General features: G+C 47.2%; 1 protein-coding gene across 2 annotated transcripts in view; it reads left to right on the forward strand.

Annotated features, from left to right (window-relative positions):
• Window positions 1–16,129, forward strand: part of TIAM1 (TIAM Rac1 associated GEF 1) — a 466,629-nt gene that overhangs the window by 151,915 nt on the left and 298,585 nt on the right. For both annotated transcript variants that reach the window (XM_061418767.1, XM_061418922.1), the window contains exon 2: window positions 5,085–5,256. The gene's annotated coding sequence lies outside the window, so the exon portion shown is untranslated. The remainder of the gene's footprint in view (window positions 1–5,084; window positions 5,257–16,129) is intronic.

Below are 16,129 nucleotides of genomic sequence, written 5' to 3' on the forward strand. Positions count from 1 at the left end.
AGGCTAGGCAGTCTGGTTCCAGAGACCAGCTCCTAGCCATTATGTGTGTGTTGTATCTTTACCAATAAGAATATCAGTTCTGTTGAGCTTGTTTTTCTTGGTACTGGGAACAATGGTTCTTCATAGGCTCTAGAGAATGGTGAAGGAATGAATGCGTGGTCAGTTCCTGGTCAGGAAGAGTTCCTGGAGACATTCAGGTCTGTACTGCGCAGGAGTAGCCAGCCAAAGGCGGATGCAGATGGAGGTACAGGACATTCCTGGCAGCAGTCATGGATGGTGTGAGCTCAGACTTAAAGGGCTCCTGTGCTCCTGGGTTGTTGGAGAGAGACTTGAGACACCAGGCTGGAGAGGTAGGTAGATGGGAAGCTCCAGAGAGGATGTTTCTGTTACATGTCTTGTTGAATCCTAGCAGAGTCTTTCTAAGTATGATCAGGAATCCAGCTTTGTCAGAATGTGAGTGAAAAGTGAAAGTTGCTCAGTTGTGTCTGACTCTTTGCAGCCCTCAAGGACTCTAGACCACCAGGCTCTTCTGTCCATGGACGTCTCCAGGCAAGAATACTGGAGTGGGTTGCCATTCCCTTCTCCAGGGGATCTGCCTGAGCCAGGGATCCAACCCAGGTCTCCTGCACTGCAGGCAGATTCTTTACCATCTGAGCTACCAGGGAAGCACAAGATTGGTTGCATCAGGGTCTGGGGTAGAGGACTGAGGAATCTGCATTATAATGCTCTTACTGGGTAATGCTTATGCACACAGATGCTTAGGGATCACTGCTCTGAGAAACAAGATAACTGCTAATAAAGTTATAACATTATTTTTATCTTGCAACTTTTCTTCATAACTATCCCCCAACTCCTATGCCCAGGAGGATGGAGCTGTGAAGTAATGTATGTCCTAAGAACACTTTCCTTCTGTTGATCCTGTCTTAGTCAGCTTGAGCAGCTATAACAAAAGCATCATAGACTGGGTGGTTTAAACAAGACACATTTATTTCTCACAGTTCTGAAGCCTGGAAGGTCCAAAGTCAAGGCACTGGTGAGAGTTACCTTCCTGACTTAGAGAGGGACATCTTCTGTTGTATCCTCTGATGGCAGAGAGATTCTCCCATTACTCTTCTTGTAAGGGCACTAATCCCATTCATGGGACTCCACCCTTATGACCTAATCACCTTCCCAAATGCCCACCTTCAAACACTGGGGATTAGTGCTTCAAGACAGTGACAGACTTTCTTTTCTTGGGCTCCAAAATCACTGCAGATAGTGACTGCAGCCATGAAATTAAAAGTCACTTGCTCCTTGGAAGAAAAGCTACAACAAACCTAGATGGCATTTTAAAAAGCAGAGACATTACTTTGCCGACAAAGGTGCTAAAGTCAAAGCTATGGCTTTTCCAGTAGTCGTGTATGGATGTGAAAGTTGGACCATAAAGAAAGCTGGGTGCTGAAGAACTGATGCTTTTGAACTGTGGTGTTGGAGAAGATTCTTGAGAGTCCATTGGACTGCAAGGAGTCAAACTAGTCAATCCTAAAGGAAATCAGTCTTGAATATTCATTGGAAGAACTGATGCTGAAGCTTTAATACTTTGACGACCTGATGTGAAGAACCACCTCTTTGGAAAAGACCCTGATGCTGGGAAAGACTGCAGGTGGAAGGAGAAGGGGGTTTAGAGGATGAGCTGGTTGGATGACATCATTGACTCAAAGGACATGAATTTGAGCAAACTCAAAATCTGGGAGATAGAGAAGACAGGGAAGCCTGGCATTCTGCAATCCATGGGGTCCCAAACAGTTGGATACAACTGAGAGACTGAACAACAAATAATGAATATTTTCATTCCATGGCAATCCTTCTTTGTGTGTTTATCTTCTTTTGTCTTTGGGACTTCTGCTTGTACACTGTATTATTAGAGTACTAGGGCTGCCTTAACAAATGGAAAAAGCACCACTGATTTGATGGTTTACAACAGAATTTCATTCTCTTGCATTTCTGGAGGCCGGAAGTCCAAAAGCTAGGTGTTGGCTGAGTCATGCTTCTTCAGAAGGTTCTAGGGAAGAACACCTCCTTGTCTTTTCCTAGCTTCTGGTTTCCTCTGGCAGTCTCTAGCATTCCTTGGCTTATAGCTGCATCAACCAGTTTCTGCTTCTGTCTTTACATGACCTTATTCTCTGTGTGTCTTCTCTTCTTTTAATGTTACCAGTCATCAGATTTAGGGTCATTCTAATCCAACGTGACCTCATCTTAACTTTATAACATCTGCAAAACTCTGCCCTAATAAGATCACTTTTTGGAGTTATGTGGACATAATTAGGTGGTTGTGAATTTTCAGGGATACCATGTAACTAATTACATAGAAGTTTGTATTGTGAAGGCCATTCTGCATTGTCAGACAAAGATTTGAGAAGTATTTGGTCAAAATTTGTTCAAATGCACTTCCACCAATAACAGTAACAACAACAACAAAACAAGTCAGGTGGTCACTTCAGTTCTAAATTGGTGCAACATCTTGGTGCAACATGTAAACAGTCTTGCGTGCTTTACTCAGAGCCCATGTTGGGTTTGTTTATCTTCGTAATCTTTAAGTTGACTTCCATATAGGATGCTGGAAAATTCTTTCGCAAATATCCCTTTAGTAAGCCTCCCTGAACTAACTGTTTTTCACACTCAGTTGCTAGAGATTTTTGGAGCTTGAGTTCACTGGCATCCAGAGAGGGTGTCAGCAAAGTAGAAGGAACTAACCCTGGGGTCTGTCCAAGGGCAGTGGCTGATGTCACTAGCCTGGACCATGCTTTTGACTCCAAGGAATTTTTTTCCTTTCAAAGCCTGTTTTCTGTACCATGATGTATTGTTACGTGACAAAGTCAAGTGTGTGCTTCTAATCCAGTCTAATCCATTTACCACATTCTCAGGGAGCTCAAGCTTTCCTGTAGATGTTTTTCCTGAAGTCACCCTTTTAAAATTTGCATGTTTTCTTTCTTCTAAGGACGTGACCTGCTTTAACTTGTTTCTTCTGGTTCCACTTTTAGTTTTCCAGTTTCTGACTTTTAGTTGCGGGATCTGTAAACTTCCTTATGTGTGAATCTTTGCATCTTTTATTATATCTCTAGGTTAAAAAATCTAGACACAGATTTACTGGGTTCAAGGGTGTGAACTTTTAAATGCGTCTAATGCATTTTATTGCTGAATTTGTGTCCAGAAGGAGTGTTTTAAATGCTGTCATATCAGTGTCTAAATGTGCTCATTCTAACAGTTTCCTTGCAAGTACAGATGATGTTTATCTGTTTATTAGGGGTCAAGATCCTGGGGAACGTGGGTCTTCTTTTCTGTATATACATGGGCCCATCAACAGCCTGGTGGCTCAGATGGTAAACAATCTGCCTGCAATGCAGGAGACCTGTGAGAAGGGAATGGCAACTTACTCCAGTATTCTTGCCTGGAAAATCCCATGGACAGAGGAGCCTAGCAGGAGGAGCCTACAGTCCATGGGTTGCAAAGAGTTGTATACAACTGAGCAACTAAGCAGATCGAATTACTACATAAGATGTGTTACCACCTTGTTTTTTAAAAAAGTTTATTTGTTTAATTAGTTGTGGGCCTTGGTTGCAGCAAGTGGGATCTAGTTCTCTGACCAGGAATCGAACCCAGGCCCCCTGCATTGGGAGCATGGAGTGTCAGCCACTGGACCACCAGGAAAGCCCCATTCTGTTGTTTAATGCTGATACGTCTCTTGCTTATTGGTGCCAGCTTATTTAGATCTTCTCATTGTTTTACCTCCAGTATTCTTGCCTGGAAAATCCCATGGACGGAGGAGCCTGGTGGGCTGCAGTCCATGGGGTCGCTAAGAGTTGGATACGACTGAGCAACTTAACTTTCACTTTTCACTTTCATGCACTGAAGAAGGAAATGGCAACCCACTCCAGTGTTCTTGCCTGGAGAATCCCAGGGACAGGGGAGCCTGGTGGGCTGCCCTCTATGGGGTCACACAGAGTCAGCCAATAATTAAATTTGTCATGTATGCATGGAGAGGTTAAGAGAATTAGCAAAAGTAACCCCAAGAATGATTCTTCCTGTGTGTGCCATCCAGGTACAGGTTGCATTCATGAATGATCTTTGCCGTTGTTTAGTCGCCTAGTATGTCTAACTCTTCACGACTCCATGTACTACCCCACTCCAGTCTTCTCTCTCCCTCACACCATCTCCAGGAGTTTGCCCAAGTTCATGTCCATCTCATCTGTGTTTTCCATCCAGCCGTCTTGTCCTCTGTCACCCTCTTCTCCTTCTGCTCTCAATCTTTCCCAGCATCAGGGTCTTTTCCAATGAGTCCGCTCTTTGTATGAGTGATCTTACTTAAGGACTGTCTAGTCAAAGCTATGGTTTTTCCAGTGGTCACGTATGGATGTGAGAGTTGGACTATAAAGAAAGCTGAGCGCTGAAGAATTGATGCTTTTGAACTGTGGTGTTTGTTGGAGAAGACTCTTGAGAGTCCCTTGGACTGCAACGAGATCCAACCAGTCCATCCTAAAAGAGATCAGTCCTGGGTATTCATTGGAAGGACTGATGCTGAAGCTGAAACTCCAGTACTTTGGCCACCTGATGCAAAGAACTGACTCATTGGAAAAGACCCTGATGCTGGGAAAGATTGAAGGTGGGAGGAGAAGGGGATGACAGAGGATGAGATGGTTGGATGACATCATCAACTCACTGGACGTGAGTCTGAGTAAACTCCGGGAGTTGGTGATGGACAGGGAGGCCTGATGTGCTGCGGTCCATGGGATTGCAAAGAGTCGGACACGACTGAGCGACTGAACTGACTGAACTATCATAGAGGCGAAGGAGAGGGCCAGAGGTGTTCAGTGACTTGCTGGAGGCCTCCGACGTGATTGGTGCTGAGCTGGTTGCAGGGTTAGGGCAAGTTCTGGCGGGAATGCCGTGGGTACCAGCTGAGTCTGGGGGAGACAACGGGAAGGGGTGCAGAGAGCGCTTTTCTTGTACCTTCAGCCGTGAGTTTGTGGAGAGGCGGGAGGCCTGGGAGACAGCTGAACTTCAAAGCCACCTGAGTGTGTAACCTTGACCCCCTTTCTTTTGTTCAGCTGCAGGCAAAGAAGGGCCAGTTCTAAGAGGTCTTGCTGCACAGCTCTCTCCGAATGGCTGCTCTTTGAGACCGAGTTCTGAGTGGAGTCCTGTGCTGTCGGACTGGCGACTGCCTTTCTTCTCTGGCGGTGTGTATGTTCTCCATGTTTCCAGGGGAGCTCTCATAAAAAGGTTGGTCTCAGTTTCCTTTTCATTTGGGGTGACCTCTCTAACTCTCTGGGTTTAAAGCTGCACGGAGTTCATTGCCTGCTTTTCGTCTTGGAGCTGCCCTGTGATGCCGAAAGGGCTGCGGGGACCTCTCCTTTCATCCACAGTCTCGCGCTCTCCCTCACCAGGGCCGTTCTGGTGCTCCTGTCTGAAGCCGCTGGGGTGGGTGAGGGGGACACCCCTGGCTGTCCCTAAATCCATGTTGGTAGCCGGTGCAAAACCCCTCACTCAAGATGACAGCTGTGGTCCATGCAAGGATGCTGTGGAGACCTTTCTAGAACTGGCCTCTCTGCCCTCCCACCTTAGCATGCATGCTCAGTCGTGTCTGACTCTTAGCGACTCTCAGGCAATTCTTGGGACTGTAGCCTGTCTGCTTCCTCTGTCCATGGGATTCTCCAGTCAAGAACACTGGAGTGGGTTGCCATTTCCTTCTCCAAGGGATCTTCCCTACCCAGGAGTCGAACCTGCGTCTCCTATGTCTCCTGCATTGCAGGTGGATTCTCTACCACTGAGCCACCAGCATCTGCCCCTACATAGTACCCAGAGGGCAGCTGTTAGGTCAGATGCTCTGCTCAAAACCTTCCTGTGCTTTTCAGCAGCCCGACCCCTCCACCCACAAGGCATCAAAACCAAAGTGTTAGCAGTGGTTTCAGGGCCTGGCAGGAGCTACCCTCTCCCTCTGTGGTTCTCCCATAGCTTCTTCACTCTGGCTATGGCTTAGACATGCCAGGCAAACCCCTGCCTCAAAGCCCTCATCCTGGCTGTTCTCTCTGCTTGGAGCCCTTGTCCCCTAGTAACCACATGGGGTGCCCTCCAGCCCTGCGGATGTGGGTCTATTGCATCTCCTTTTCAGTGTGACTGTTATCCCAGGTGAGCCCATTGAAAACCATCGCGAGTGTGTCCCCTGCATCCCTGACTCTGTAGGTAGAGTGTGGCTGAGAGTGTTGCAGGCTGTCCACAGGGACTGGAGGTGGACCGACCTGTGTGGGTTCTGGCACGGATGCGCCTGTTCCCGGCCTCCTCGATGGCAGGAGGCTATCTTGCATGTTTTGGCAGAGTCTCTTTTAGAGACCGTTCCTGTTTCATTCTTGGGTTTCAGGCCATTCCACAATTTCAATCTGTTGTGGCGATTCAGCCCCTGATCGGAGCCTTTGCTTGGGTCATATTTAATGTTTAATGTTTCACTTCGGAGGCCACTACCAGCTGTCGCCAAACAGTCCCCCAAGTTCCAGTAGTGTCCGGAGAGCTCTCCAGTTTCAGTTGCGAGACCCACTCAGGCTGTTAAGTCCGCTTGTAGGAATTTAACTAATTAGTGATGGCTGGTGGTGAGACACGTATTTAATAAATCCCTGAGTTTATCTCGGCTTTATGGAAAATCTCTAAGCCTCGCAAACCCATAGAAGGTTAGTACTCCTTGGTTCAGGAGTCCAGGTGTCAAATCAAATGAGAACATTGCTTTATGAATCCCAGGGGCTGGCGGATGGCTAAGAAAATCCTTACTGCTCCAAGCAGCTGTTTACAGTGGGTCTGATCAGGTTCCAAGGTGAAGGGGAGGGTGCATTTAGACTCCCTGTTCTTCCCAGTGTGTAAAAAAGTTTTTTTTTGAAAACATTTTTTTGATTGTGCTGTGTAGCATGTGGAATCTTAGTTCTCCAGCCAGGGATCAAATCTGTGTCCCATGTATTGCGAGCATGGAGTCTTAACCACTGGACTGCCAGGGAAGTCCCTTCCCCAGTGTTTTAATTGCATTTCCGATCTTGGCCGGTATCCGTTGCTCTTTTACTGTGTGTGAAGCAGCAGAATGGGTGCTGTGCCTGCTGGGGATGATCCCTGCTTCAAGGAGTTTATAATCTGCCAGAGAAGATGAACGTGATGATCAGTTATTGTAACATAATGAATCTGCATCAAAGCATAAGCAAAGTGGGGCAGAAGCCCTGAGCAGGGGCCCCTTTTGTCTGGGGACTAAAGATCCCTTTGTGGGAGGCACAGCCCTTGATGTGGATACTGGGGGGTGAGTAGAAGATGAGCAAGGGTTGAGGGGTACAGCGCCAGGGCAGTGATGGGACGTGAGCTACAGGCCTCAGTGGCAGGGGGGACTTGTCCTGTGAGGTTGGTGGACAGGGTTTGTGGGGGCCAATGTGGAGGGGGAAAGGGAAAGTTCAGAGGGGCATCGTGTTGTGGAGGCCTTTTAAAGATGGCGAGGGCTTCCCTCATCGTTCAGTTGGTAAAGAATCTGTCTGCAATGCAGGAGACCCCGGTTTGATTCCTGGGTTGGGAAGATCTACTGGAGAAGGGATAGGCTACTCACTCCAGTATTCTTGGGCTTCCCTGGTGGCTCAGCTGGTAAAGAATCTGCCTGCAATGTGGGAGACCTGGATTTGATCCCTGGGTTGGGAAGATTCCCTAGAGAAGGGAATGACTACCTACTGCAGTATTCTGGCCTAGAGAATTCCATGGACTGTATAGTCCGTGGGGTGGCAAAGAGTTGGACATGACTGAGTGACTTTCACTCTCACTTTCAAGGAGTTTGAATAGTACTAGCAGAAAATAAAAACCTCCAGCAAGTCACTCAGGAGAGGAGAATGACACTCATCATCTCTCTTGTAGAGAAATCCCTTGAGTATCGTTGGGAAGGCTGGTTGGCCATTGAAGGTCTGAATGACATGGAGGCTTGTTAGGAGCTCGGTGGGAGGTGAGCTTGGCCTGGGCGGTGGCCAAGGGCCAGACATGGACAGGATGGATGGGAGAGGCGATGTGAAGACAGCATCCTGTTGGTCATGGCCAAAAACAGAGGCTGACATTCTCTGTAAATCACTCAGGAGCTCAAGAGACTGCATTCCCTTCCATGGGCAGTAAAACGAGTCACAGAGCCCTTGAAAGGAAAGCAAGGTGGAGAACATGGAGGAAACACTGAGAATGTCTAACCCAGAAGAGGCTATGGCAGTCCCATCATTGCCCCGTGTGATGGAAGAAGAAAGGTCTTGGTACCAAGAAAAGCAACCTGGGAGCGGGCAGGGTGGTGCATTCTAGCTACATTGGTTTCTAGCATTAATAACTGATCACCCACATTCCTCATTCCTGGATTAGAAACTTTTTTTTTACCTGTCAGTGACTGTTTATTGACAAAATGTACCGCCGGAGTCCCTTGTGGCTCAGATGGTAAAGAATCCGCCTGCAATGCGGGAGACCTGGGTTTGATCCCTGGGTCGGTTGGGAAGATCTCCTGGAGAAGGGAAAGGCCACCCACTCCAATATTCTGGCCTAGAGAATTCCATGGACAGTCCATGGGCTCCCAAAGAGTCGGACATGACTGAGCGACTTTCACTCACTGCTGGAGTAAGCAGTGGCTTGGAGTTCAGTATAACACGTGGGTAATAGTGTTAGTGACTCAGTTGTGTCCAACTCTTTGTGACCCTACGGACTGTAGCCTGCCAGGGTCCTCTGTCCATTGGATTCTCCAGGCAAGAATACTGCTGTGGATTGCCATGCCATTCTCCAGAGGATCTTCCTGACCCAGGGATTGAACCTGGATCTCCTGCTTTGTAGGCAGATTCTTTACCATCTGAGCTACAGGGAAGTCCTGTCATATGTGGGTGGATATGTGATTTTCAATATCAGAACTGGAACCTTGTGAATGGGGCCAAGTCCTGGCCTGCCCTCTTCCGCGGCCATCCTTGACCCGCACATCTCCACTGCTCCCACTGTGCAGAGGAGCAAACTGAGGCTCAGAGAGGAGAAGCCACTGGTCCAGAGTCACACAGCTCCTCTTCATCTCGCTTGCAGGTGAGGGCAGGAAAGGAAAACCCCAGGGCTGGTGTGGGGGAGGGGGGTTTGTTGGGCCACAGACTGAGGGTGAGCAGGTTGACAGGAGGGTGGGGGTGTCATAGCTTAAAATCTGGGTGTGAAGGGGGCAGCTCCTCAAGAGATCTCTACAGAGGGGAGGGTGTAGGGGTACCGACCAGGATAAATTCCAATTTTTACACACAGGTGTGTGGACTTTGAGAAAATATCTTCAATGGATACGATTGCAGTAAGTGATTTTAAAATATATTTTTTTATTGTGGTAAAAGTCACATAATAAACACATACTACTTTAACCAGATTTAATTGTACAGTTTGGCGGCACTAAGTACATTTGCATCGTTGTGCCGCTCTCGCCATCATCCGTCTCCCGAATTTTTCGCCTTCCGAAACTGAGACTCTAACCCCATTAAACACTAACTCCCCGTCTTCACTCCTCACTGCCCTACCTACGCACCCGCCGCAGCCCCCGCCTGCCTCCCGAGCCCCCAGCACCGACCAATGTGCTTCGAAAGTTATTTGTTGACCAACTCAATGGGTTTGCTTAGCCATGAGTGAGTGATCATCTCTGGGAGGAACGCATGCTTCAGCAACAACCACAAATATTAGTACTGGTGTTAATATGATAATCAGTAACTGTAATATGGCATAAATTCTAGCAAACTTTACTAACAGTTCCCAGCCTTCTGCTTATTCAGAAGCGCGTTATAAGGAGGTGTCTTCGATGAAGCAGGATTCTCTTTCTTTGGGGACCGAAGGGTCAGAAAGACCTTGTAGCACTGAGGCTCTCCCACGTGTTTCGTATCATGTGTTAATTTCACGTGAGTTTTAGTTTCACGGGTGGAGGGAGTCACTCGTGGCTGGCAGGGTCACCCAGGACACTGCCTGTCTCATGGGGGCTACACCTCTTCTTGCGGCTTCCTGCCTTCATGGAGCTGTCTGTCGAACCAGCTGACCATGTCGGGCTTTCTCGGGGCCCCTTGCAGGAAGGCTGCCTGGAGGAGATGGCCCCTGCATGTCAGGGTTCACTCTCTCCTCCTTTCGCGGGCGGTGTGCATGTCCGCTTGCACACTCCGGGGCCTCTCAGTCCGGTTGATAGATTTGTTTGGACGTGACCTTTCCCAGTTCCTCTTCCCTGGGCTTTTGCCTGCTGAGGAAATGATCCTCGGATCCCATCCATCTGCACTGGTGGCAAGAGAAGAGAGAATTTCTCTTTTCTGTGGTTCAGGTCCAACTGCGAGGACACCTGTCCTTCGGAGGCTTGTATTGTTCTGCGTGGTGTTGCTTCCTGCCGCAGAGACGTTTTATATCCTACTTCTGGAAGTCATCAAGTTGGACGAGAGACAGGAGGAGGTGGGGGAGGGTCCCCGGCTGACCTGGGCTGGTCTTTTAGGCTGTGTGTCCCGAAGATGCTTCTTCTGGACACATAGGAAGAGCTGTTTCTCCCCACCTCTGTCCACCCATAACTGGTCCTGTTAGGAAGCGTTTCCCATGTGTGGGTGATTCATTCTGAGACCTTTTCATGTCCTCGGGCTTCTTCACTGTTGGATTTGAGAAAAAGGGCAGCTTCTCTTTTAAGTGTGATGAAAACCATCTGAGCCACACATGTGTACATCGGCGGTCGATTTTTGCTTTTCGTATGGACACTCAGCGGCTCCCCTGGCTGCTAAGGAAATCCATATGAAGTAGGGAGCCTGGACCTTGGGATTCTCAGATCACACCTCCTAATGTTACCAAGCAAATGAATCCTGACCATTTTTGAGGCATGTCAGAGTTTTTCCTTTGTGGCTCTGGAATTTTCTCTCTTGTGCCTGGGCTCCTGGGACCTTTGCTCTGGAGAGGAGGTAGCTGATGTGGGTTGAAGGGTGGAGGTGAGGAGCCAGATCAGAGCTCTTGTTTTAGGGCTTGCCATCTGTCCAGTGTTTTGTTTGCAGTCCCCATGAACTTGGAAGACGGCTTCCTGAGCCCTGCTTCCATCCATCCCACCAGGGTCCTTCTGTGGATTTCCAGATGTTGACCTTAGGCAGGTGACGTAACCGCAGCTGGTGTTGCGGGGGCAGGGGGGGCGGCTGAGTCAAGCTCATGACTTCGGATTCAGTCTCCACTGCATTTAGAGGTGGGAACCTTGTGGAGGGAGATGGTGCCAGGTCCGTCGCTTTTTTTGCCCATGCCTTCCCTGAAAACGAGCTCTGGACCTGGCGTCAAGTGTAAGCATGTGTGATGAGGGGACTTGCCAGTTCCAGACAGTACATTTCATCAGCTTATTTTGAAGAAGCAGGATGATAATCTGTTTTATAATATCCCTTTCTCGAGGGCCGCCTGCAATGCAGCAGACATAGGTTCGATCCCTGGGTGGGGAAGATCCCTTGGAGGAGGAAATGGCTACCCACTCCAGTATTCTTGCCTGGAGAATCCCATGGACAGGGGGAACTGGTGGGCTACATACAGTTCATGGGGGTCACAAAAGAGTTGGACATAACTGAACATGTGCACACTTTTCTCAGGGGCACAGGAATGAAGGCTTGATGCAAGGGAGAATGATGAGTGTGCAAATGAAGGGCACGGCTTAGTGTATGAGGGCAAGTTGTACCAGCCAAACACAGGACTATCTGAGGAAGGAATATTATGGTCTTGATCATCATCTTGTTTTTTAAAAGGGGCAGATGAAACACACTTTTTAATGCTGCCCAATTCTGCATTCCATATGTACATACGTACACTTGATACTTGGCAGACCAAATCTGAACTACTACATGTTTTCATAAATTCAATTTATTGGAACATGGCCATGCCCATTCCTTTATTTCAGTGGCTGCATGTGCGCTTTTTATGGCAGAATTGATGGAAGAAATGGGCCCCAAAGCTTGAGAGATTTCCATCCTGTTTTCTTATAGAAAGTTGCTGATCTTTGTTCTTTATCCACCTTTATCTAGACAGATAAACACATCACCTTGCATTTGACATGTACTATTTTCAGTTCAACTCATAGCTCCTCCTTGCCCCTCTCTTCTTGTTGCGTTCAGTCACTCAGTCGTGCCGACTCTTTGTGACCCCATGGACTGCAGCATGCCAGGCCTGCCTGTCCTTCACAAGTTTCCTCTCCCCTTAGCTCTTAGATTACTTAGAGTTTTCGTTTTCGGTGGGATGCTGTTTTCCTCTTGAACATATTTGAAATTATGGGGTGGGAGGAGCTTTTGCAGTTGGGAGCCATCACTGTGTTGCCGGGGCAGGAAATGGTTTGAAACAGCCCCCAGGCTGTAGGACTGCCCAGCTCTGTGTCCAGAGCACACTCATTTTGAGACCTGTATACTTACCTGGGTTTTGTTTTTGTTTGGGGCTTAAAGTTTTCCAGGGGATCTTGGTACCATCTCTCAGGGGTGAGATGATTCTTACTCTTCTCTGCTCCTGCTGCTTTCCTGCTTTTTGTGTAAGTTACCACCAGACACAGGAGACCATCTGGTAACTTTTCTGCCTGCCACTACAGGGAGAACTCATTTGGACTACATCTGTTTCTTTCTTCTCTCCAAAGAGGTAACATTTATTTATTATTTATTTATTTTTGCATTTACAAATTATTTATTTGTTTGGCTGCTCCAGATCTTAGTCGCAGCATGATATTCCATCTTCCTTGCAAACATACGATATCTAGTTCCCCAGGGATCAAACCCGAGCCCCCAGCATTGGGAGCTCTGAGTCTTAGCCATTGGACCACCAGGGAAGAGCCCCAGGCCGTCTCCTCTCTCTCTGTTTCATGTTTTCTCTCTGTCTCCCCTGTGTACACGTATGCACGCCTACACCCTCAGTGTTCCTTTCTGTGACTCTGAAGACTCTGCTTCAGTCAATTCCCAGGACAGGATGTTCCTCATTTCTTGTGCTTGTGTAGGGCTGGAGAAAACTTGGATCTCCTTTTTTGTCTCATAGGAATCACTAGCCTTTGTTAATCCTGCTTTAAAACAAAAGAAAAATCTTCCTACCTCTTCACCTTCCCCCAGCTGGCCCTCTTGGCTTCTGGGACCTGGTTTATTATTTTCAGTGGGAGATAGCTAGCAGGGGAGCCCCGGCTGGAGAAGGAGGCCTGGTGAGGGTGGGTGTCTCCTCTGGCCCATAGACAGCAGCGAGGCTCTCAGAGATGGAGCGGGCAGAGGTGTGACTACAGGTTGGAGTGAGCAGTTCCAGGTGGCACTAATGGTAAAGAATGTGCCTGCCAGTGAGGGAGACATAAGAGATGCGGGTTCGATCCCTGGGTCAGGAAGATCCCCTGGAGGGAGGGCATGGCAACCCACTCCAGTATTCTTGCTTGGAGATTCCATGGACAGAGGAGCATGTCCGGCTATGGTCCAGGGAGCTGCAAAGGGTCAAACACGACTGAGCAACTTAGCACACTCAAAAAAACGACTTTTGAGCTCAGGGTGGGGTGTGATGGTGGCCCATGGGTAGAGGACCACTGTGCTCGGTATCTGAGTAGCATACAGAGTCAGTGCAGAGTGATGGTGGCCCATGCGACTTCCGTCGTCTCACAGAGATGTGGAGTAGCAGCTGGAGCAGAGGTGGCCTATGAGAGGCGACCAATTTTGAGACTTTCAGAGACATCTAAGCAAGGGGACAGTCTGAGTTTCTGCCATTTGCAAGGAGGGTGATGGACGTGGGTGAGTAGGGTGGTGACATGTCTGAGACATCCTTAGGACCACCACCCTGCTGAAGCCTAGGGGCTGTTTGAATGACACATACAAGGGGGTTTCCATGGCCTGAAACAGTGGTACCCGAACTTGCGTGTGAGTCAGAATCACCTTGTTAAACCCAAGACCGCCCTGCCCCTAGCGTTTCTGATTCAGTAGGTTTCCAGCGTTTACTGTGATCAGTGCGTTCTCTTAACAAAACTCTGTTAGCCTTTGCCCTGCTTCATTTTGTACTCCAAGGCCAAACTTGCCTGTTATTCCTTGACTTCCTACTTTTGCATTCTAATCCCCTATAATGAGAAGGACATAATTTTTTGGTGTTAGTTCTAGAAGGTCTTGTAGGTCTTCATAGAACCGTTCAACTTCAGCTTCTTCGGCATTACTGGTTGGGGTATAGACTTGGATTACTGTGATAGTGAATAGTTTGCTTTGGAAATGAACAGAGATCATTCTGTCATTTTTGAGATTGCATCCAAGTAATATCACAGTAATCCAAGTCTATGCCCCAACCATTAATACTGAAGAAGCTGAAGTTGAACGGTTCTATGAAGACCTACAAGACCTTCTAGAACTAACACCAAAAAATTATGTCCTTCTCATTATAGGGGATTAGAATGCAAAAGTAGGAAGTCAAGGAATAACAGGCAAGTTTGGCTTTGGAATAGGGAATGAAGCAGGGCAAAGACCAATAGAGTTTTGCCAAGAAAATGACTGGTCATAACAAACACCCTCTTCCAACAACACAAGAGAAGACTCTACACATGGACATCACCAGATGGTCAACACCGAAATCAGATTGATTATATTCTTTGCAGCCAAAGATGGAGAAGCTCTATACACTCAGCAAAAACAAGACCAGGAGCTGACTGTGGCTCAGACCATGAACTCCTTATTGCCAAATTCAGACTTAAATTGAAGAAAGTAGAGAAAACCACTAGACCATTCAGGTATGACCTAAATCAAATCCCTTATGATTATACAGTGGAAGTGAGAAATAGATTTAAGGGCTTAGATCTGATAGATAGAGTGCCTGATGAACTATGGAATGAGGTTCGTGACATTGTACAGGAGACAGGGATCAAGACCATTCCCATAGAAAAGAAATGCAAAAAAGCAAAATGGCTGTCTGGGGAGGCCTTACAAATAGCTGTGAAAAGAAGAGAAGTGAAAAGCAAAGGAGAAAAGGAAAGATATAAGCATCTGAATGCAGAGTTCCAAAGAATAGCAAGAAGAGATAAGAAAGCCTTCTTCAGCGATCAATGCAAAGAAATAGAGGAAAACAACAGAATGGGAAAGACTAGGGATCTCTTCAAGAAAATCAGGGATACCAAAGGAACATTTCATGCAAAGATGAGCTGGATAAAGGAGAGAAATGGTATGGACCTAACAGAAGCAGAAGATATTAAGAAGAGATGGCAAGAATATACAGAAGAACTGTACAAAAAAGATCTTCACGACCCAGATAATCACAATGGTGTGATCACTGACCTAGAGCCAGACATCCTGGAATGTGCAGTCAAGTGGGCCTTAGAAAGCATCACTATGAACAAAGCTAGTGGAGGTGATGGAATTCCAGTTGAGCTATTTCAAATCCTGAAAGATGATGCTGTGAAAGTGCTGCACTCAATATGCCAGCAAATTTGGAAAACTCAGCAGTGGCCACAGGACTGGAAAAGGTCAGTTTTCATTCCAATCCCAAAGAAAGGCAATGCCAAAGGATGCTCAAACTACCGCACAATTGCACTCATCTCACACGCTAGTAAAGTAATGCTCAAAATTCTCCAAGCCAGGCTTCAGCAATATGTGAACTGTGAGCTTCCTGATGTTCAAGCTGGTTTTAGAAAAGGCAGAGGAACCTGAGATCAAATTGCCAACATCCGCTGGATCATAGAAAAAGCAAGAGAGTTCCAGAAAAACATCTATTTCTGCTTTATTGACTATGCTAAAGCCTTTGACTGTGTGGATCACAATAAACTGTGGAAAATTCTGAAAGAGATGGGAATACCAGACCACCTGATTTGCCTCTTCAGAAATTTGTATGCAGGTCAGGAAGCAACAGTTAGAAGTGGACATGGAACAACAGACTGGTTCCAAATAGGAAAAGGAGTTCGTCAAGGCTGTATATTGTCACCCTGTTTATTTAACTTATATGCAGAGTACATAATGAGAAACGCTGGACTGGAAGAAGCACAAACTGGAATCAAGATTGCCAGGAGAAATATCAATAACCTCAGATATGCAGATGACACCACCCTTATGGCAGAAAGTGAAGAGGAACTCAAAAGCCTCTTGATGAAAGTGAAAGTGGAGAGTGAAAAAGTTGGCTTAAAGCTCAACATTCAGAAAATGAAGATCATGGC

Source organism: Bos javanicus, chromosome 1 (genome assembly GCF_032452875.1).
Source record: "Bos javanicus breed banteng chromosome 1, ARS-OSU_banteng_1.0, whole genome shotgun sequence".
In the NCBI taxonomy this organism is placed as follows: Eukaryota; Metazoa; Chordata; class Mammalia; order Artiodactyla; family Bovidae; genus Bos; species Bos javanicus.